The sequence below is a fragment of the Scyliorhinus torazame genome, chromosome 8 (assembly GCF_047496885.1).
Source record: "Scyliorhinus torazame isolate Kashiwa2021f chromosome 8, sScyTor2.1, whole genome shotgun sequence".
Lineage (NCBI taxonomy): Eukaryota > Metazoa > Chordata > Chondrichthyes > Carcharhiniformes > Scyliorhinidae > Scyliorhinus > Scyliorhinus torazame.
The window spans coordinates 26,901,481-26,924,780 of NC_092714.1; the positions used below are offsets into that span (position 1 = coordinate 26,901,481).

Genomic DNA, 23,300 nt, shown 5'->3' on the forward strand with positions numbered 1-23,300 from the left:
TTTAAACTGTGAAACTCCCGGCTCTCCTCTCTCTGTTTTAAACACTGAAACTCCCGACTCTCCTCTCACTGTTTTAAACACTGAAACTCCCAGCTCTCCTCTCGCTGTTTTAAACACTGAAACTCCCGGCTCTCCTCTCACTATTTTAAACACTGAAACACCCGGCTCTCCTCTCTCTGTTTTAAACACTGCTCGCTGTTTTAAACACTGTGGTGACACCAGAACTCAGACGCAGTTGTAGTCTTTTATTTTTTTTAATTTTCCATTCATGGGGTGTGGGCATCATCCCTAATTACCCTTGAATTGATGGCTCTTCAGAGTCAACCACATTTCTGTCGGTCTGAAGTCCCATGTAGGCCAGACTGGGTAAGGTTGGCAGATTTCCTTTCCTAAATAGTATTAGTGAACCAGATGGTTTTTAAAAAAAAAATCGACAATGGTTTCATGGTCAGCATTGGACTTTTAATTGGCCAGATTTTTTTTATTGAATTCATGTTTCAACATCTGCAGTGTTGGGATTCGAACCCGGGTCTCTGGATTACTCGTCCAGTGGCAATGACACTACACCATTGCCTCCCACTGACTCCCAGGAGGACAGCAGAAACACTTTACAGGTGTCCACAACACATCTCTGAAAAGATCAAACATCCCCACCGATTCGTGACTTGTGATTGACAAATATAGAGATGGTTTACATGGAAAGGCACCAAACATATCGGGAGACTTTGGTGGGAGCCCAGACATGAAGCCGAGGTGTCGGGCGCACTGCTCAGACCTCCAAACTCATGGCCCTTCAAGCAGTCTGCTGATCATGCATTGGACCTATCAATGCTCTCTCAGAATGCATTGAAACGGACTGGAAGCAAGTTATCCATGATCCTAAGGGACTTCCTATGGAGAAGATATAGGGGAAAGGAGAGTGATAACCATGCTATATGGAGCATAAAGAGTAGCCAGCAGTGTATTATGTGCAGAATATCAGGTAGTAAGGATGCCTATGTGTGTGCCTGGCTGCACCAGTATCCTGAATGTACCGGCTGGGCCGTGTACAAGGTGCCCCCTTTAAGATACTACATGTGTGCATCTGCTCGAAATGAATTGAAGGTGCCATGCATTAAAATCAACACATCATGCACAACAAAAATGATTTAGATGATCTTTGCTGAGGAACATGTTGCATATTGGATAACAGCTGCTGTGAGAGGTTGAATAACTGATCACCTTTTAGCCTGATTAATTGTTGGGATGTACAATAATTGTGCCCATGATTTTGCTGGGTGTGGTACATTACTCTACAAACATTTGATCTAAGCACTTATACCTGTGGAAAATCTCCCCATTAAGCAAGCTAATACAGGGAAAATTGACAGCAATTAACTTAGGCCATCAAACAGCCCAGAGTAATTTGAATATATGGGACACTGATGTATGTCAACCGACAGTGGTTAAGTTTTGGTCATAGGTGTAATGTGACTAATGGACTGTTGTGTAGTTTTGACGAGACTGATCTAAGTGTTTAGAAATGCATTATAAATTGTATTGTTCAATTTGTATAAGATGATGTGATGGTGTCATTAAGTCACTGTTGCCGGCTCTGCTAGGCCACTAAAGGACCTGCAATGCCATGTACAGGTTGGAGATTAACCCAACACTCGTGAAAACAGTATCCAAGATCCCGTTGTATTTCCAACCTCGCAAGTCTTTTTTTCACTTGGCGAGCAAAGTGAGGAAACAATTGTCAGAGTATTGGGATATCTTGCCACCTGTCTTTATTCTGGACTCTACTTGTGCAGCCTGTGTACATTAATAATAACCTTTACCTTTATTAGTGTCACAAGTAGGCTTACATTAACACTGCAATGAAGTTACATGAAACGCCCCGGGTCGTCACATTCCGGCACATATCCGGGTACACAGAGGGAGAATTCAGAATGTCCAATTCACCTAACAGCACGTCTTTCGGGATTTGTGGGATGAAACCGGAGCACCCGGAGGAAATCCATGCAGGCACAGGGAGAACGTGCAGACTCCACACAGTCAGTGACCCAAGCTGGGAATCTTACCTGGAAGCTAGAGAACAGTCCAGACAGAGGCAGTCAAAAATAATCACTGCTTTAAAACTTACCTGGGCAATGCATCTGCTGGCTCAGGCACAGGAAGCAGCACCTGTCAATTCCTGGAAAGAGAAAAATAGAAAACCATGAATTAATTTCTCTCTGATACCGATGTTAATAATCTGTGATTGACAGCTCCCACACACTCTCAACTGTCAGCATTGTTCCATTAATCTCCTTTCACGGTTGAGTAACTTTGAAGTGGTCAGCTGTGAAACTAACTGCAATGTTTACAAACACCAAAGTTTGTTTGACAGCTCGTGGACCACTTCAAAGAGAGTTAAATGCTTACCATTCATCTCCCTTCACAGTTGAGTGACTTTGAAGTGGTCAGCTGTGAAACTAACAGCAGTAACTCTGTTTGGTCTTGCATTGTGGAAGGGAGGGTGGCCCTCTGTTGGACTTTGGGGAAACTCTCTTATTGAGTTATCCCCTTGTCCCACCGTGAGGTCCACAGAGTCAAATACGTGCTTGCCAGGACGAGCACCAATATTTGCCCAGAGGGTCAGAGATTCACGATGGCCCGGAGAATATGGTGCCTGTCCCAGTAATAGAATGCAAATGGATCATTATAATGGGCATGAACCTCAATCCTGATGCCACTTGGGGCTTGAGCATTGGAAACAGATCGCTGCCTGTACCCAATCCTGTTTTCTCCCCAACGCTGGATTCTCCACACAAATGGAAACTCCGGTATTGGCGCGGGGAGGTGGAGAAATCGGCCCTGTGTTTCTCCGTTTTTTCCAGAGGTTGCACAGCACTCTGGAAGGAAAGAGTAAGGAACCCATACAAAATGGGCAAGATCCTGAAGCTGTTCTAAGGGTGATGCTCCTGTTCCGCCGATGGCACCCACCCACCGTGGGTTTACCGGCGGTGGGGAGTGGATTCAGTGAGAAATCCCATTGACTGCGGCTAGATGAGAGGATCCCGCCAGCGGCCTATGGCCGGTCAGGTCCCGCTGCTGAGAAACATGGGGAGGCCAGGGAATCTCGCCCAATGTCAAGGCCATTATCCATAAAATAATGACTCCTGTTGAAATTAGGTCATTGAATTTGATGAGTGCTATCAGTGATTGGAGTACTGTATGATTAGAATTAATGCCACTACAATGAAATAAAAAGACATCAATTCCTTTGTTAGATCACTCTGGTACATTTTGACTGCCCAGAATGACTTTGTTCAACTGCCAAACATTTGGGCGAAGAAATTGGTTGCAATCTTACCATATTTCTTCACGGTGTCAGATTCAGACTAGTGTGTTGCGCAGATCACTTTTCTCTCCAGATCGTGAGCGTCTTTAAAGAAACAAAAATGCGTGGACGGGGTTTACGCCGTCACTCAGGTGGGGTGGGCCTGATGGAGCCGGCACCTGCTTCCACAGTGATCACGGCAACGTTTTTAAAGTGCGCCCCAATCAAAAATGAAGTTTTATTTCCGCACCCACCTCACCCAAACCCGGACAATCAGCAGGGGGCTACCCTCCCCCCCCCCCCATCCACCCACCCCCCTATCCACGCACCACTGCAGAGGTATCACCGGCATTCCCCCCTCAGTGCCCCCCCCCCCCCCAGGTAAATGGAAGCCGCCCCTGCCGTAGGGCTGCCGTGAGGACCAGCCCCCGGCACTGCCCCCTTGCAGTGTAAACCTGTGTCAGGGCACTGTTCGGGCATACCCCTCTCCCCCGAGGGACTATACTGATCATTGCGCCCCTGGGGCAATATCCTCAACTGAATCCTGTATTTAAACAGCTGTTATAAACCATCCAGTGTGATGTCATGCCAGTGAGGTATGAGCATTTAGTTTGGGGGGCGGGGGGTGGGGGGAGGTCATGTGGCGAGGCGGCCCATTAATAATATAAATATTTATTATAATTCCTTTAAGTGAGATTCCCACCCTTTGTGGGCGTGAACCTCGTGACGTTGCCGGCGAGAGGTGGAAAAAATCGTTAGACGTGATGTCTCCAGAGTGAATCGCGATACCCGATATTCTCTGGATTTCCCCCCCCCCCCCACCCATGCGCTGTTCTCTCTGACAGCGATTGCAGGCTGAAAATCAGCCCATAGTTCCCAATATTTGATCTGAATTATCCTCCACTAACCTACATTCATGCCATTACAAAAGCTCCCGCTGCTGCCAATGGAGTTTCCCATCGAAGCCACTCTACGATGTCGGGAATCCCATGGGCAGGGGTAGACTGCCAGTGGGACCAGAGATTCCCGCCATCAGCGAGCGACCATAGAATTCCGGTCAAAATCGCCCATGGTCCACTACGATCAGGCAGCGTTACAGAACACAATTGTTCCAGTACTTTTTCTTTGAGGTATTTAAGAGTGGTGACCTGGTGCAGCTTGATTAGCATGGCTGAAAATGGGGTTATCGCAAAAGAAACAAATGTATTTTAAGAAGGGTTTCCAGTCCTACCACAGTGAGGATTAAAATCACTGAAAATTACTTTAAAGCAATTACATTGAACCACTTAAAAGTGTCATTTGATGTACTCTCGCCAGTTTTGCAGTAAATTAAATATTTTTTATATTAAAAAAAAACTTTAAAACCATGTCCACCAGAGCCCACGCCTCAAAGAAATTGAGCAGTTTGAAAAACTTCCCGAAGTAGCACAAATGCTCACAAGTTCGAACTGGGTGTGGCTGGTTTTGTGAGCTGGCCTGATCCGCAGAAAGTGATGCTTGAACCGGCAGGAAGCTCAGCATAATCCAAGGTATTCGACAATTATTTATGCTGGTTAGATTAATTCTGCCCAGATCGCACTGATGTAACGGGCTGGAAACCCGAACAACAGAACTCTGCCGTAACACAAACCATACATTATTATCTTTCACACTTCTTCAACCTGACAGTGGCCTGCATAGACACAAGACGCAATGTGAATCGATGAGCTACCTGGGCAGCACGGTAGCACAGTGGTCAGCACAGTTGCTTCACAGCTCCAGGGTACCAGGTTCGATTCCCGGCTTGGGTCACTGTCTGTGCGGAGTCTGCACGTTCTCCCCGTGTCTGCGTGGGTTTCCTTCGGGTGCTCCGGTTTCCTCCCACAGTCCAAAGATGTTCAGGTTAGGTGGATTGGCCATGATAAATTGCCCTTAGTGTCCAATAAAAAAGGTTAGTGGGGTTAGTGGGTTACGGGCATAGGGTGGAGGTGTGGGCTTGAGTAGGATGCTCTTTCCAAGGGCCGGTGCAGACTTGATGGGCCGAATGGCCTCCTTCTGCACTGTAAATTCTATGTAAATTTTATGATATCTATTTATTTCACGGTCCAGTCAAATAGTTGGAGGCAGTCGAGGAGGAGACAGTGCAGGCTCAGAAAGAATTTCACAGAATCCCTAGAGTGCAGAAGGAGGCCATTTGGCCCATCAAGTCTGACCCGACCCTCTAAAAGAGCCTAGGCCCACACCCTATCCCCACCTAACCATTTGGACATTGAGGGGCAATTTAGCATGGCCAATCCATCCAACAAATATGTTCCCACATGGAGAAGGGGGGGGTTGGTAGATCTTATGCACCTCCCCCCATCCGTCCCCCCCGTTTTCCTCAGAGAGTTTGAAAAGTTAGCTGCAAATAAGACCCTCCACCCTGGCCAGAATCCATACAAGCATCACCCCTTGCGGTCAGTTGTTTCCAGGGTTACAGGTTCAAGAGAAGGCGTGAACAGCATTGGTTAAATCTCAACCAGAGCTGCGAGATGGGTTTGGTTTATCCCAAAGACCGCCAGCTCCTTTTTTTTGGATTGAGTCGTCAGGCATTCAACCCCGAGCAGCCTTGACTGCTTCTGGCACGGCTGACTGTGTTAAATTGTTCAAAAGCAGAATCTATATCGAACCTTCGGGAGCTGTGCTCCTGCAGCGGCGATACGTGCAAGGCCGAAAGAATCGGCATGCGGAAAAAAAATCACTAAAACAGAAACACGGCAATTTGGTAGAGAAATTATCAGCATTTGTCACTTTTCTTTCAAGGAGCTAGTTAGTGACATTCGCAATGTGAAAATATATGTTATTTAACAGCTGCTTGCTAGTAGACACACACAGCACCAAGAGAGGCTAACCAGCTCATCATACCTCTACTGGCTCTTTGAAAGAGTTATCCAAAATTTAAAAATGGAAAATAAAATCATCAGAAAAGTATGAATGCTTACCTTCAGTGAGACACTGAATTAAAGCTTGTCCGCCTGTTTAGGTGAACATTAACTATCCCATGAGAAGGTCAAGCTCTCGTGTATGAATAGCAATAGACCATTCAGTCCCTCGATCGTATTTCACCATGCAATTCGATCATTGCTAATCTGTATCTCAACTCAATCGAGATTTTTGGAGAGAGAAAGTTCCAGAATTCCGCTGACCTTTGTTTGAAGAACCTTTTCTTGAGCTAAACCCTGACGGCTTAGCCCGAGTTTTATTTACATCATTTTGTTCAACTCCCGCAACAGGTGAAATTCCCTCTTCATCCTATCAAAAAATGCTTTTTAAAAGTTGCCTAATTGTGTTAAACATCTCAATTAGATCACCCTTCACCTTCTGTGTTAACAGATTTTAGCCGGTTTGCAAAGCGGGAACCAAGACACCGAGCTTTCCTTTGTTCAATCTCACAGCTCTTCATAGAATCATAGCATTTACAGCGCAGAAGGAGGCCATTCGACCCATCGAGTCTGCACCGGCCCTTACAAAGAGCACCCCACTGAAGCCCACGTATCTACCCGATCCCCATAACCCAGTAACCCCAACTTAACATTTTTCAGACACTAAGGGCAATTTTAGCATGGCCAATCCACACACATCTTTGGACTTGTGGAAGGAAACCGGAGCACCCGGAGGAAACCCACGCAGACACGGGGAGAACGTGCAGACTCCGCACAGACAGTGACCCAGCCGGGACTCGAACCTAGGACCCTGGAGCTGTGAGGCAACTGTGCTAACCACCATGCTACCGTGCTGCCTCTTCTCCCACACAACCCAGTGCCTCAGTTATCCCCTATTTATATGTGCTCAATGACAATCAATACCCATCACCTGTTTCTCTTAGACATAGCAATGTAATTGACATTAACAAAGCTTAACATTGGAATTGACAAGGCACTGACATTCTACATTCGAGTGAATACAAACCTACTCTGTGGAAGCTGGTCTCATAATTGAACTCACGGACCCCCCAGTATCATTCAGATGAATCTACGATTCCCTCCCACCGAGACTAATATCGGCCTTCGGAGGTGGGGTGGCCAGATCTGAACACAGCACTCCAGATGGGAATTTGATCAATTAATTGAGTGAGGTTCAGGTATAAGTCAGTAGGGATGCAGTGAGCAGACATTTGGGGAGACATCTGGCACCTCCAGAGAGGAATGGAGAAAGTAAGGAATGTGAACAAATTATATTGATACTTAATACAAATGTGGCACGTCAGGAAAGACAGTAAATGAATGAACAGCACACTTGATTAGGTTAAAAAGAAGCACTTCAGCACCGACATGGGACAGGTTGACTTGCCTGACAACAGGCTGGTTATGAGATACACGGCTGTAATTCAATACAGCCAGCGTTGTGACATCCTGAACCATGAGAAGGAAACAGGGACAATCTGTGACTGTCAGCAGAACTTTTAAGATCATTTTATAACCTTAGAAGCACTGCCTGCTGCATACTCTTGATGACGATGTATGCCACATGACATTTTTGTATCTTATACAGTGAAGTCATAACCAAAATATCTGTTCAGTTCATCCGCCATTTCTTTATTTTACATTATTATTTCCCCAGACAGCTCTGTAGAGAATCAATGTTCATTTTACTTGCTCTTTATACTTTAAGATACCTGCAGAAACTCTCACTATCTATTTTTATATTTCTAGCTAGCTGTCTCGCATACTCTAATTTCTCACTCATTGTTTTAGCCATTCTTTTCTGTTAGTTATATTCTGTCCAATCTTCTATCCCACCATTAACCTTTGTGAAACTGTACACTTTTTCTTTTAATTTGACATTATCTTTAACTTCCTTAGTCATGGAAGATACAACCTTCCCCTAGAATCTTTCTTTCTCGTTGGAATGCATCTTAGCTGAGCATTACGAAATGCCTCCCCAAATGTCTGCACACTACATCTCTACTGACTTATACCTTAACCTAATTTCCCAGTTCACTTCAGCCAGCTCTGTTTTCGTACACTTATATTTTTAAATATGAATTTAGAGTTCCTAATTCATTTTTTCCAACTAAGGGGCAATTTAGCGTGTTCAATCCACCTACCTTGCACATCTTTGTGTTGTGGGGTCGAAACCCACGCAAACATGGGGAGAATGTGCAAACTCCACACGGACAGTGACCCAGAGCCGGGATCGAACCTGGGACCTCGGCGCCATGAGACTGCAGTGCTACCACTGCGCCACTGTGCTGCCCCTTCGTATACTTATTTAAGTTCAAAACAATAGTCTTACACCCACTCTTCCCTCTCTCAAACTGAATGCAAAATTCAATTATGCTACCCTGGGTTGCCGTTACCTTGAGTTCATTAATTAGTCCAGTCTCATTGCTCATTATCAGATATAGAATAGCCTGTTTTCTGATTGGCTCTGGCATGTCCCCAAAACATTCTATTAACTCATCTTCCAGGATACCTTTGCCACTTTGATCTGCCCAATCTTCATGTAGATTAAATTCACCCACAGATAGTCAGAAACATTATCCCAGGGTGGAAAAGTCAATTACTACGAGACATAGGTTTAAGGTGCAAAGTTTAAAGGAGATGTGCGAGGCAGGTTTTTTTTACACAGCGGGTGGTGGATTGTATTGGATTGGATTTTTTATTATCACATGTACCGAGGTACAGTGAAAAGTATTGTTCTGCGTATAGTTCACAGATAATTCCACACATGTAAAGAAAATACATAGGGCAAACATACAATACACAATGTAAATACATAGACACAGGCATCGGGTGAAACATACAGGAGCTTAGAACTACTCAATAGAGAAGGTGTGTGAAGAGATCAGATCAGTCCATAAGAGTGTCGTTTAGAAGACTGGTAACAGCAGGGAAGAAGCTGTTTTTTGAATCTGTTAGTGCGTGTCCTCACACCTTTATATCTCCTGCCCGATGGAAGAAGTTGGGAGAGTGACTGTTGGGAGGGGTCTTCGATTATGCTGTGTGATGGACTGGGCAGGGTTCACGACTCTCTGTATTTTCTTATGGTCTTGGGCCAAATAGTTGCCATTCCAGACTGTGATAAAACCAGATAGGATGCTTTCTATGGTGTATGGTTCTATGGTGAGTGCCTGGAACTCGCTGCCGGGGAAAGTGGTGGAAGCAGGTACGATAGCGGCGTTTAAGAGGCAGCTTGACAAATACATGAATATCATGGGAATGGAGGGATACAGACCCTGGAAGGGCAGAAGGTTTTCGTTTAGATAGGCCTCATGATCGGCGCAGGCTTGGAGGACCGAAGGGCCTCTTTCTGAGCTGTATTGTTCTTTGTTCTATGATTTTTTTCCAAAAAAGAAAATGTTTTCTACCTTACTCATCATCACACGATTACTGCAAAATGGGTGACGCGATGTGGTAAGATGATGACTGTGACATTGAATGTGAAGCTCAGGCCGCCAGGTGCCAGGTACTGTGCAGTTAAATTCTGGGGGCAGTTAAGAGTCAACACATTGCTGTGGGTCTGGAGTCACATGTAGGCCAAGGATGGCAGATTTCCTTCCCTAAAGGGCATTAGTGAACCAGATGGGTTTTTACAACAGTCAACAATGGTTTTATGGTCATCACGGCAGCACGGTAGCACAAGTGGATAGCACGGTGGCGTCACAGCGCCAGGGTCCTAGGTTCGATTTCCCACTGGGCCACTGTCTGTGCGGAGTCTGCACGTTCTCCCCGTGTCTGCGTGGGTTTCCTCCGGGTGCTCCGGTTTCCTCCCACAGTCCAAAGACGTGCAGGTTAGGTGGATTAGCCATGCTAAATTGCCCTTAGTGTCCAAAAAGGTTAGGAGGGGTTATTGGGTTACGGGGATAGGGTGGAAGCGAGGGCTTAAGTGGGTCGGTGCAGACTCGATGGGCTGAATGGCCTCCTTATGTTCTATTAGACTTTTAATTCCATATTTTTATTGAATTCAAATTTCACCATCTGCAGTGGTGGGATTTGAACCTGGGTCCCCAGAGGATTATCCTGGGTCTCTGGGTACCTAGTCCAGTGACAATACCACAATGCCACCGCCTCTCCATGCTTCTGGAGCTCCGCTGTTTTGAGCCACTGTTTTATCTGCCATAAGCCTCCCATTTCTCCTTATCCAATGCTGTCAATCCCTCATTATGCAGGGTTCACTGGATTTGTTAGTCCCACCCTTTTTCTTGATTGGAACATGTTGGCCCTGTACTCTCCCTATTTCCTTCTTGAATGTGTCCCACCATTCTGTCATAGATTTACCTGACGTGTCTGCTCCCAGTACACTCTGGCCAAATCATATCTATCTGATTTCATTAAAATCAGCCTTCCCTCAGCTTAGATCTTTGATTTCAGGCCCATCCTTGTCCATTTCCATAACAGTCTTGAATTTAATGGAGTTCTGATCACTGTCTTCAAAATGCTCCCCTATTGATACTTCAACCACTTATCCGGCTTTGTTGCCTAAAATTAAGTCTAGGACTTAATTTCTCTCTTGTAGTACCTTCTACCCACTGACTTAAGAATTCTCCCGGGCGCATTTTAAGAATTCTGCTCCCTCTAAACCTTTCACGCCAACTATCCCAGTTAATGTTGGGAAAGTTGAAATCCCCCCACCCTTACTACTCTACTACTTTTATACTTCTCTGAAATTTGCCAACATATCTGCTCTTCTATTTCTCTCAGACTGTTAGGGGGTCTACAGAATACTTCTCGCAATATGATTGCTCCTCTATGGTTTTTATGTTCTACCTATACGGTTTCATTTGAAGAGCCTTCTAAGATGTCACCCCTCCTTACTGCTGTAATTGATTCCCTGATCAAAACTGAGACACCGCCTTCTTATTTTAGCTCTTTCCCTGTCTCGCCTGAAGATCCTATGTCCTGGAATATTGAACTGCCAATCCTGCCCTTCTCTCAACCATATCACAGTGACATCAGACTCCAATGTTTTCATTTGTGCCTTCAATTCATCTGCCTTTGTTCGTCAGACTCCTTGCATTAAAATAAATACTATCCAGTCTTGCAAAACTCTCTTGTGACTCGTTGGTCCATATCTTCTATGCCTTCCTGACTCACTTTAAATTGAGGGGAGATAGATATAGGACAGATGTCAGAGGTAGGTTCTTTACTCAGAGAGTAGTAAGGGTGTGGAATGCCCTGCCTGCAACAGTAGTGGACTCGCCAACACTAAGGGCATTCAAATGGTCATTGGATAGACATATGGACAATAAGGGAATAGTGTAGGTGGACTTTAGAGTGGTTTCACAGGTTTGCGCAACATCGAGGGCCGAAGGGCCTGTACTGCACTGTAATGTTCTATGTTCTATGTCTCTTCTTATTTTGGCTGTGCATCTCCCACTACTGAACCTTCTCTCAGGAACCCAACCCCCTGCCAAGGTAGTGTAAACTCTCCCCAACAGCACCAGCAAACCCCCCTGCAAGGATGCTCGTTCCATTTTGGTTCGGGTGCAACCCATCTGCCTTGTGCAGGTCCCACCATGCCCCAAAACAGTCCCAATATCCCAGAAATCTAAAGTCCTTTCTCTCCAGCATCATCTCTCCAGCCACGCATTCATCTCGACTAACCTCCTATTTGTATACTCACCAGCACGTAACACCTGAAGTAACCCAGAGACTACTATCTTCCGGTCTTGGTTTGTAATCTACTTCCTAGCTCCCTAAAGTTTGCTTTCTGGACCTCATCCCTTTTATTTTTAAGTTGTTGGTCTGTGGAATTTTCTTCTCCAAAGAGCAGTGGAGACTGGGTCATTCAATATATTCAAAGCAGAGTTAGACAATCTTTGTTTATAGATGCAGTAAGAAGTCTTACAATACCAGGTTAAAGTCTAACAGGTTGGTTTCGAATCATTAGCTTTAAAAGAGCAGCTCCTTCGCCTGGCGAGGAAGGAGCTGCGCTCTGAAAGCTAGTGATTCGAAACAGACCTGGTGGACTTTAACCTGGTGTTGTAAGACTTCTTACTGTGCCCACCCCAGTCCAACGTCGGCATCTTCACATCTTTACAGACGATTGAGGGAGCCAAGGGTTATGCGCGGCAAACAGACAATTGGAGTTAGGACCACAATCTGATCAACCATGAATTCATTGGATGGTGAAGCAGGGCCAAAGGCCGAAACAGCCTCCTCCTGCTCTATGTTCTATGTTCCTTCATTGCCTCTCTTGTTGGAACCTGGATTCTGATGGTCAGTTTTATGTGAAACTTTGCTGAATGTGAGAGCCCAAATAAATATGGGGTTCCTCAATTGATTTTATTTCATGTAGCCTCCAAAACTTTGACAAATCCACATGAGCTGTTACTTGTTAAATTATTATTATGTATATCATTCGCTACCTACTACGAAACAATGATATAGCGCGACTTCTTACATTATGGGAGTGGTCTCGTGTCAAGCGCATTCAGCCAGGTCTTTCCCAGCACTCGCAGTGCCGAGAAAAACCACACTATCGAACCGGGACTCTGTTGCAATTAGGGGCCTCGGCAGGGAACGCCCTGACAAAGCTGCGTTTAGTCCCAGTTCCATAGCTAGGGTGGACAGGAAGAAACTTTTCCCCTTAATGGAGGGATCAGTGACCAGGGGGCATAGATTTAAGGTAAGGGCAGGAGGTTTAGAGCGGGATGTGAGGGAAAGCCTTTTCACCTAGAGGGGGGTGGGAGTCTGGAACTCGCTGTTTGAAAGGGTGGTGAAGGCAGAGACCCTCATAACAATTAAGACGTGTTTAGATGTGCATTTGCGATGCCCAGGCATACAAGGCTATGGGCCAAGTGCTGGAAAATGGGATTCGAATAGTTAGCTTGTTGATTTTGACCGGTGCAGACACGATGAACCAAAAGGCCTTTCCTGTGCTGCAGACCTCTGTGACTCAAAGACTATGACTCCGTCCAGAGGGAAGACCGGGCGACACGGTGGCACAGTGGCTACCTCTGCTGTCTCACAACGCCAGGGACCCAGGTTCAATTCCAACTTTGGGCGACTGTCTGTGTGGAGTTTCCACATACTCCCCGTGTGTGCGTGAGTTTCCTCCGGGTGCTCTATCGGAGCAAGAGCCTGTGCAGACTTGATGGGCCGAATGGCCTCCTTCTGCATTGTAAGGATTCTATGATTCTCCTATTTTTAAATTGTGTTCCCTTGTTCTAGCTGCCCACAAGGGGAACCATCCTCCTGGTAGCCACTCTATCAAGTCCCGTCAGGATCTTATATGTTTTCAACAAGATCACTCTCACTTTATTGCACTCCAGGATATATAGGCTCAACCAGTTCAACCTTTTCCTTTCATTGATTTATGAGATGTGGGTGTTACTGGTCAGGCCAGCATTCATTGCACATCTATAGTTACCCTTCAGAAGGTGGTGGTGAGCTGCCTTGAACCTCTGCAGTCCTTCATGTGTAGGTACAGCCACTGTGCTGTTAGGGAGGGAGTTCCAGGATTTTGACCCAGCGACAGAGAAGGAACGGCAATATATCTCCAAGTCAGGGTGGTGAGTGACTTGGAGGGGAATCTCCGGGTGGTAGGGTTCCAGATATCTGCTGCTCTTGTCCTTCTAGATGGCAGCGGTCAGGGGTTTGGAAGGTGCTGCCAAAGGAACATTGGTGAGTTGCTGCAGCGCATCTTGTAGATGGTACACAAGGCTGCCACTGTTCACCTGTGTTGGAGGAATTGAATGTTTGTGGAAGGGGGAGCAATCAAGCGGGCTGCTTTGTCTTGGATGGGGTTGAGCTTCTTGAGTGTTGTTTTTTATGATTAGATAAACCCTTCATCCCAGGAATGAGTCAAGTGAACCTTCTGTGAACTGCTTCTCGTACAATTATATGAAGTTTCAAATAAGGAGACCAAAACAGTAACAGTTCTAGAAGTGGCCTCACTATTGCCCTGTACCAACTGCAGAAAAACTCAATACTTTTATATTCCATTCCCCTTGCAATAAATGACAGCACTCCATTTGCCTTCCTAATCTGCTGAAGCTGTACATCAACATTTTGTCATTCATATACCAGATGGGATAAGAAATAAAGGTAAAGGAAACAGAATGCCCTACATTTTTGTTAAGGTAAGATTATCAAGGGATAGGACACTAAGACAGGTAAATGGCCTTAAAGCATGAATTAGCTCATCATCACTTTCTCAAGGGCATTTAAGCATGGTCAATAAATGCTGAGTGAGTCAGCGATGCCCCACATCCTGTCAGAAGGCGCAATCCAATAAAATGGCAGAGCAGATCAAAGGCACTGACTGACCTCCTCCTGTGCCTAATGTTCCTATGGATACTGAAAATAATTATCGGCTTTTCAGGCTTCATACTGACGTGTGAGCACATCATGCGTTTCGTCTTTCAGTCGGGACATTAGGTCGAGGCCCTATTGTTCTCTCAGGCGACCATAAAAGATACCACAACGTTATTTTGAAGAGGAACAGGGGTTACACCCAGTGTCCCGGCCATGATTTATCTCTCAATCAGCATCACAAAAACATATCATCTGGTCATCATGACATTACTGCTTGAGGGAGCTTGCCGTGTGTGAATAGTCGCTACACTTCAAAATTACTTCATTGGCTGCAAAGCACTTTGGGATGTTCGAAATTCGTGAATGGTGCTCTCAAAATGTACTTTCTTTCTTTCCGTGACGTAAAATATCATATTGGGATAAATACTTCGGGCCCCCCCCCCACCCAAACCCACCGCAGGAAATGTCGCAGGCGGGATGGACAATTTGACGGACCATTTAAAGGCCCGTTGACCTCGGTCCGAAATTACCGGAATTGGAATTTTCCGCCCAATCAATGTAAAATAATTAGCAGAGGGATATTTGGGGAGCTGGAATCAATGGTGGACTTTATCAGTTCTCATGTCCCTATAATGCAGAGAAACAAGTAAAAAATAGAACAGATATTCAGAAGAGGAGTGGAAATCTCCTTCTCTCAGAGAGTAGGGAGTAGAATAACGCAAATATATTAAACATTGCAACAATACTGCTGCCAGTAAATTCCATCGTTAAGCATGTTAAATCTCTAACTGCTATTGTAGAATATGTAAACAAGTGCAAAATGAAGTGTGATGCATCTGTATAATATATATATATATATAAATATTTATATAACTGTTGCACCTATAATGGGGAAGGCGAAATCTCAGCAGCACCTCCTTTCCCTGTCAGCTGACCCTGTTATAACCCAGGCAACTATCATGGCAGAATTCTCCTAACCAGTCCACGGCAGGTTTGGTGGTGTGCGGGCACCGTGAATCTGGTGAGAGCCAAAAAGTCGGAAGCCCTCCAGCATAAAATCATTTGCAATTCTCCCAATGGTGGATTAATGGTGGGTCACTCTTCCAGCTGGCAGGTGGAGCAAACGCCATTTGTGCTCATTTACATCTCATGGATGCCCATTAAAACAGCTGCCCACGGGCATCCTGTCAGGCCGTTCAATCTTCCACCATGCCAATGGGAATTAACGCTAGTATCAAACCCAAGTGGCGTGTGGAAGGCAGTCCTCCATTCACACAGATACTTTGGGGCGAGTGCAACAACTTTCTGCCAAAGTGCTTCACTGCTCCTGATACTCTGTTCACTACTGCCTCCACATCTGCTCTTCAGCGGCAGCACCGTGCTGCTGGACACATGGACCTTCCTGCATCATTGAGTCGGATCAGTACTGAGCCTGGGGTTGGGGAGTACAGGAGTCTCCTTTCCCCTCGTGCCACACAGCAGCATCTATCTGGACAGCACTGTGCTGTGGGACATGTGCAGCCACCGCAACAAGGGTCTGATGTTGGACCAAAGGTGGAGTGTGAGGCATGGTGGGGGGAGGAGGAGGGGGGGGTGGGTGCTGGCCGAGGCGAAGGGTTCATTGTGGAGAGAAGGCTGTGCAAGGAGGATGGGAGGGTGAGGGCTCATGATGGCGGACAGAGGGGCTGGGAGGTGGAGGAAGACTAACAATGGAAGACCGAGGGGAGACCGAGGAGAGGGAAGCTACACCCTGACAAGGCTGCATGAAAAGCTCACAAACAAGGGAGTCAAAGGGACACCGCATGTTTACTGAAAGGGGATGGATGAAGACTCCGCATGCGGTGGGTAGAGGTCCAAATGGGGCATGGATACCTCGCAGATGATGTGGCTTGGTGGTAGGGCGGTTAAATTAAGCGACAGACTTTTTCCTGAGGCTGCTATTCTTTTCTTGTGGGGTTGATGACATCCTGCACCATCTGTGTAGAAAGGTGGTCTGGAGAGAGTGAAATCAGTGTGCTGGACTGGCGTTTAAACATGGCGGCGGGGCCTTCAAACCATCAGTGAGGGTGGGCGGATGAATCAGCTGCTGATCCACCAGGTGAGTCGGAGGGGAAGTCGCCTGTGCCTAATTAATAAGCTTCCAAGCTTATCTGGCGCAGGATTCTGGTCGGCAAGACAGGCACCTCCAGAGCCTGCTGCCACCGCACTTAGTCACAAAATGGGAGAATTCCGCCCATAATGTGCAAAGTTTTATCTCCTATTACGAAACCAGGAGGCACACTGATAAAGTTTGGTCACCACAGTGACAAAAGATAGATGATTACTGGAGTTAAATCTGATAAGCTCTAATGGGAGAATTCAGAAAACCTGACCTTCAATAAGAGATTGTCAATTGGTAAAATATTTGCAATTGTATTTAACACTACAATGCAACTATTTGGATCGATATTCTTGGCATGCGCTGCTTGAAGCTCGTCCCAGCTGTTGCGTTACCCTCCCAACAAGCAGACTAGACAGTGCAGCAGTCCGAGCAGAAGCTGATACCCCAGAATGCACCTCAGCACCTGAAGCGTTAATTTTATTTTGCAACTTATGGTTGGTGATTTCGTTGATTTATATGCACTCAGAGAGATACAGCTTTTCGATCCCACTAATGGTGGAAGCGGCTTCAGAAGGCAGCTCCTAATCACGCCAGACGGGCTGAATTGATGGGTGATGACTTCTAAAGGGCAATGCATTGGAGTGACTTCAGGGAGCTTTTAATAATGCTTCACAAGCGATTGCAGAATGGAGTCACTCAATTTATGAGTGCTAAAACTATTGTGGCATTAAGGGCCAGCAAGCACTATGCTTTGTGTTTGAGCGAAATGGAGGCAATGATATGGGCATTTAGAAATTATTCAATTCAAAAATTGATCATTAAATTGAAAAGCAGTCAATCTGCAATTTTTGTTTTGTTCAAATCTTTATTGCACAGGGAGTTGTTAGATCAGGAATGCACAGGCTGAAAGGTTGGTGGAAGTAGATTGAACAATAACATTCCAAAGCAAATTGGATAAATACTTACAGGGAAAGCATTTTCAGAAATATGGGGAAGGAGCAGGATTGTGGGACTAATTGAAAATGTCTCCCAATGAGTCAGCATGGGTACAATTGGCCAAATTGTCTACTTCTATGCAGTATGATTCCATTGTGGTGATTGGACTGCAGGAGTAGGGGGATATCTGAGAGTGCTGGTTCATGCTGGAGCCTCAGTTCCATGGATGCTGTTTGCTTTCAGTACATTGTACAGTTGGCCATCCCCTTGCGCCTGAGTCTTGAGAGCGAGTTTTAGATGGCTCTCTGACCTTGGAAAGCACCAGAACAAAACTCAATCTCATCCGCACGCAATGGCAACAAACTTGGAATTTGGTTCAGAGCGAAGAAGTTAGTCTTTGCTTTCTAACTTCTCAAGTCTTCAGAGAACGGTCTTGCCCTGCTGCAGCAGTAAAGCATGCAAGGGAGAGAGCTGATTGGTAAGCAGTAGGTAAGGTCGGGTACGTATTTACTACTTTTATCACTTATAGTTTGTAAGGTCTTTTTGTGGTTTATTGTTTGTAAGGGCAATATTCTGTCATAGTGAGGATCAGAAAATAAGGGTCCAAGAGTAATTAATATCACCTGATATTAAGCAACTTCCAAAGGTTTCATTGAAAGCGGTAAGTCATGGCAAGAGTGTATAAAGCCTTGATATGCTCCTCATGCTCCTTGTGAGAAGCTGAGAACATTTCCAGTGCCCGGGGCCAGCATTTGTTCAGGAAATGTCTCCAGATGTTGGAAGCCCAGTTTCTGGAGACACTGTGGAACATCCGTGAGGCGGAATGTATTGTGGATAGCATGTATAGAGAGGTGGTCACACTGCAGGCTCATATTCCAAAGGCAGGAAAGGAATTGGTGACCGGCAGGCAGAGCAAGAGGACTAGGCAGGCAGTGCAGGAATCTCCTGTAGCCATTCCCCAGCAAAATAGAAATATTGCTTTGGAACTGTTGAGGGGAATGGCCTCTTAGGGAACAGCAGCAACAGCCAAATTTGTTGCACCACAGTTGGCTCTACTGCACAGGGGAGGAGCAATAAGTGTGGGAATGCAATAGTTATAGTGGATTCAATTGTAAAGGAAATAAATAGGCAGTTCTGTGGCTGCAAACAAGACTCCAGGATGGTATGTTGCCTCCCTGATGCTAGGGTCAAGGATGTTCAGAACGGCTACAGGATATTCTGGAGAGGAGGGTGATCATCAAGTGTCTTGGAAATATTGGTACAAATGACATGGGGAATAAAAGGATGAGGCCCTAAAGACAGAATATAGAGAGTGAGGAAGTAAGTTGAAAAGTAGGACCTCAAATGTGGTGATCTTAGGATTACTACCAGTGCCACATGCTCGTCAGATAGAAATAGCAGGATATATCAGATGAATATGTGGATGAAGAGATGGTGTGAGGAGGAGGTTTTCAGATTCCTGGAACATTGGGACTGGTTCTGGGGGAGGTGGGACAACTTCAAACTGAACCTAGGGGGGACTGGGACTGATGTCCGAGGGAGAGTAGTTGCTAGATTGGTTGGGGAGGGTTTACACTAAAATGGCAGGGGGATGGGAACCTGAGCAAAGAGTCAGATGACAAGGGATCAAGGATAAGAATAAAAGTCAGAAAGAGGAATAAGCAAAGTGATAGGCAGAGAAACCAAAGGCCAGAATCAAACAAGGCCTCAGTGAAAAATAATGGGAATGAGACAAGTGACGTTAAAAAGACAAGCATTAAGGTTCTGTACTTTAATGCGTGGAGCATTGGCAATAAAGCGGATGAACTAATCATGCAAATAGATGTAAACGGGTATGATATAGTTGGAATTACGGAGACATGGCTGCAAGGTGACCAGGGATAGGAATTGAACATCCAGGATCTTCAGTATTTAGGAAGTACAGACACAAAGGAAAAGGTGGTGGGGTTGCATTGCTGGTTAGAGAGTAAATGAACACAATAGTACAATAATGTGGAAGGATATTAGCTCTGACAATGTGGAATCTGTATAGATAAAGCTGAGAAACACCAAGGGCCAAAAAATGTTAGTGAACGTTCTCTTCAGACCCCCAGAATGTAGTGCTGATGTTGGAAATGGCATGAAACAGTAAACTGGAGGTGCATGCAATAAAGGAACATCTCTAATTATGGATACATTTAATCTACATACAGACTAGACAAATCAAATTCATCACAATACCGTAGAGAAGGAATTCCTGGATTAATGTTCTGTAACAAAGAGGATTTACAGAGATGTTGCCTGGTACGGAGGGCATTAGCTATGAGGAGAGGTTGGAGAAACTTGGTTTGTTGTCACTGGGACGATGGAGGTTGAGGGGCGACCTGATAGAAGTCTACAAGATTATGAAGGGCATGGAGTGGATAGTCAGAAGCTTTTTCCCAGGGTGAAAGAGCCCATTACTAGGGGGCCTAGGTTTAAGATGCCAGGGGCAAGGTTTAAAGGAGATGCATGATCCTTTGATCTGTGGGGCTTCTGTTAAAAGATAAATAACATGGTAGACTGTAATAGACATGGTAATAGATTACAGCATCTAGCTATGATAGATAGCTCCTGACCACATCAAAATCAGTTAAGTGCTTTCTGCTGAGAAAAAGAGGAAATGAAAGCACCTGGCTCCTAGGTGTTTATAAACATTGTGATTAGGTTCAAAGCAGCGGACTTATGGTGCATTCAAGCATCTGTTTGTTTGTTTACATGCTGGTGATGGCATATAGTTATGTGCGTGAGCATTGCAGCTTAGGGTTCTACTTTTACTCCCTGTGCCACTCACATAGTTGAGGATGAAGATAGAGAGTTGGAACTGCTAAGCCAACCAGTACCCCAGATGTTGATCTCCCTTTCCTCCAGGTGTGAGTTGAATGCAAGTCAGAAGGTTCTGTTTTTCAGATTCCACTCCAGAACCGTGATCACAAGATCTAGGCTGGCATGCCAATGCTGCACTTTGCAGCGGTGGTCAAGCTGAGACCCTGTCAATCTGGGGTCCCGACTGCCCTCTCGGCCGGAAGCTAAATGTCCTATGGCATTATTTATGAGGAATATTTATCCCTCCCTCACCATCACTAAAACTACAGCCTCTATAGCTGCTATCTCGGTGTTGTTTATTGGATCTTCCTGTGCACAAATTGGCTGCAGTGTTTTTACATTACATCTGTGGCTACACCCCAGAAATCCCTTGACTGCTCGGCAGATGAATTGGGAAGTCCTGAGTTGGGGAAAGTGCGGCACGAATGCCAGCATTTAAAACAAAAACACCTTGGGATCAAGAGAAATCTCATGGCCAACGGTGTTAGGAAAAGGATCCCACGTTGCTGATTGGATGACACTCATTGAAAACATGGGGCACAGTTTCAACTCGTAACCCAGGGACAAAACTGATTTTAATGGAAGTGGAAATGGAATGGTTTTGCTCAGAGTCAATGCCTAATGCCAGTTTTAAACCTGCATGGCGAGTTAAAATGCTACACCGACGTGTACTGCCCAGCCCTTGCCCAATTGCCAGCTTCTGTTTCATAGATTTCATAGAATTTACAGTGCAGAAGGAGGCCATTCGGCCCATCGAGTCTGCACCGGCTCTTGGAAAGAGCACCCTACCCAAGGTCCACACCTCCACCCTATCCCCATAACCTAGTAACCCCACCCAACACTAAGGGCAACACTGTTGGCTGACTTCTCCATGGCAATGCTCTTTTCTGTTGCAAGCACTCTATTGGTTCATGTTTGTGGCATCATGCTTCATGGCAAATTTCCGCACTGCGAAATCTTTCATCTGTCGTCTCCACCACTGAAACTGGACGTGGGTTATAGCCAATTTTTGGTTAGTCAGAACCTAAACCAAAACAACATTAAGGGTGAGAAGTTAGTTCTGGTAAAAGTGCATGTATAGCTTTCTTTTGTCCTTTGATGCAAGTGGCGACCTCTTTATTACCACTGACCTTCACCTTTGGTTGTAAAAGTCATCAGATTTGCTTTGAATGGTCTTTGAAAGCCTTGCAAAGCTCTTCTCATTGAAATGCCCTGTTCTGCCTGTGAGCCCCCTGCACAGCTGAAAACTGCACCAACTCTTCTGCCATTCAGCCCGCACACACTTGACTCGCCGGTGCAGGAGACCGTCCCAAGGAAGTGCTGGCTTCTTGAGGAGGCTCCACGATACTTTTCGAATCAGGTGCTTCCCGTGAAAACCTTTCCCACTCCTTTCTTCCACTTTCCAGAGCGCAGAGAGATATTTCAGACACCCATCTCAGAATGGGCAATGCACAAATTAAACCTGCCGCAGTAGTTTGCACTGTATTTTGTGGCCAAGGGGTTTTAGCAATGGATGCATAATGATGCAATTTAAGACTGTGATATAATTATGGCTTACATTTTGTGAATGGAACCATGGAGCACTCCTGCTGGGACCAAGCAAGGTGCATCCATTACCGTCCGGAATCTCCGATATATTGTTTGTTATTTCTGGAGGAAATGGTCCTGCGAATTTGAAGTAAGAGCAACCCATACAATACCACAGACCTGAGTGTGTATCAGACAAAATAGTTGGCAGCAAGGATATAGGACAACATTGTGTGATGAAGATCAAAAGTCCTTGTTTCTTGGGTCATGGTTGACTTTGTCACTACAATTCTTTGAAATCATTTCAGTCATTGATGGAAAAATCATAAGAGTACTAAAGAGAATTGAGTTTGAGTAAATATATGGAAAGACAGTTTTTATTTTCAAGCAACTCTACTTACAACAGATGCTAAAAAGGGAAGGGTTTTTCTTATTATCCGTGGCCCTGGATCATATGCATTGATTGCTCCTTTCCTGCCGAAAGATAAAAGGGAAGAAATTTGCTCGGGTAGCACCACTTCTAGGAATGGTATCACAAACAGTGTTGATTCCCTTGTGGGGGGGGGGGGGGGGGGGGGTGCATTGGGGAGGGGGTCAGAAAACACTGCAAGCTGCTACATACAAGGATCACATGGCTTTCTTCAATTATGTCATTGAGAAAAATCTGTGTGAGTCACACGGGTTATAGATGGCGACACTGTCTGCACAGTGGGGAATGGGTGTAAGTCTGCACGCAAATACGTTTTTCCCCACAGAGTGTGTATGTGTGCCAGTCAAGTGCTGTCACAAGCTTTAGCGTTGCTCTGAAGGGCATTTCTTTCTCTCAGGCTTGGCTCACCTGCTCACAGTAGGAGCTGTACCTTCATGTGAGATTAGGTAAAAGGATATGCAGTGGAGATGCACAGGATATGGAATGGGCATTAAAAATGCACACAGACAGCCCGCACATTCCATTCTAACGCGAATGTTTGCAATCCCCAGTGTATAACTTGAAGTGCATGTTGTACTTAAAAGTCTGCACCATTTACCTTGCAGAAGAAAAAATACATTAATGATACAAGACCCCGTTGTCATCCATTCAAAGATGCTCTCCTTGCCCAGTTAAGAAAATGCATTTCAATTATGCCTTTCTTTAATCTCAGGAATCCCCAAATCGCTTTAATGATGAACTTTTGAAGTGTAGTCACTGTTGTAATGTCAGTAATGGAGCAACCAACTTGCAATAAGCCAGGTCCCAAACAGGGAGGCGATAATGACCGGATAATCTGTTTTTTTCGCCAGGTTGGTTGAGGGTAAACATTGGCCAGAACACCGGGGAGAACTCACATTCCCTTCAGCATAGTGCTGTGGGAACTTTAATGTCCACCTG

At 45.4% G+C, this 23,300-nt stretch overlaps 1 protein-coding gene across 2 annotated transcripts in view; it reads left to right on the forward strand.

The window, feature by feature from the left end:
* Positions 1-23,300, forward strand: part of LOC140427700 (cell adhesion molecule DSCAM) — an 854,163-nt gene that overhangs the window by 415,026 nt on the left and 415,837 nt on the right. The window lies entirely within an intron of this gene.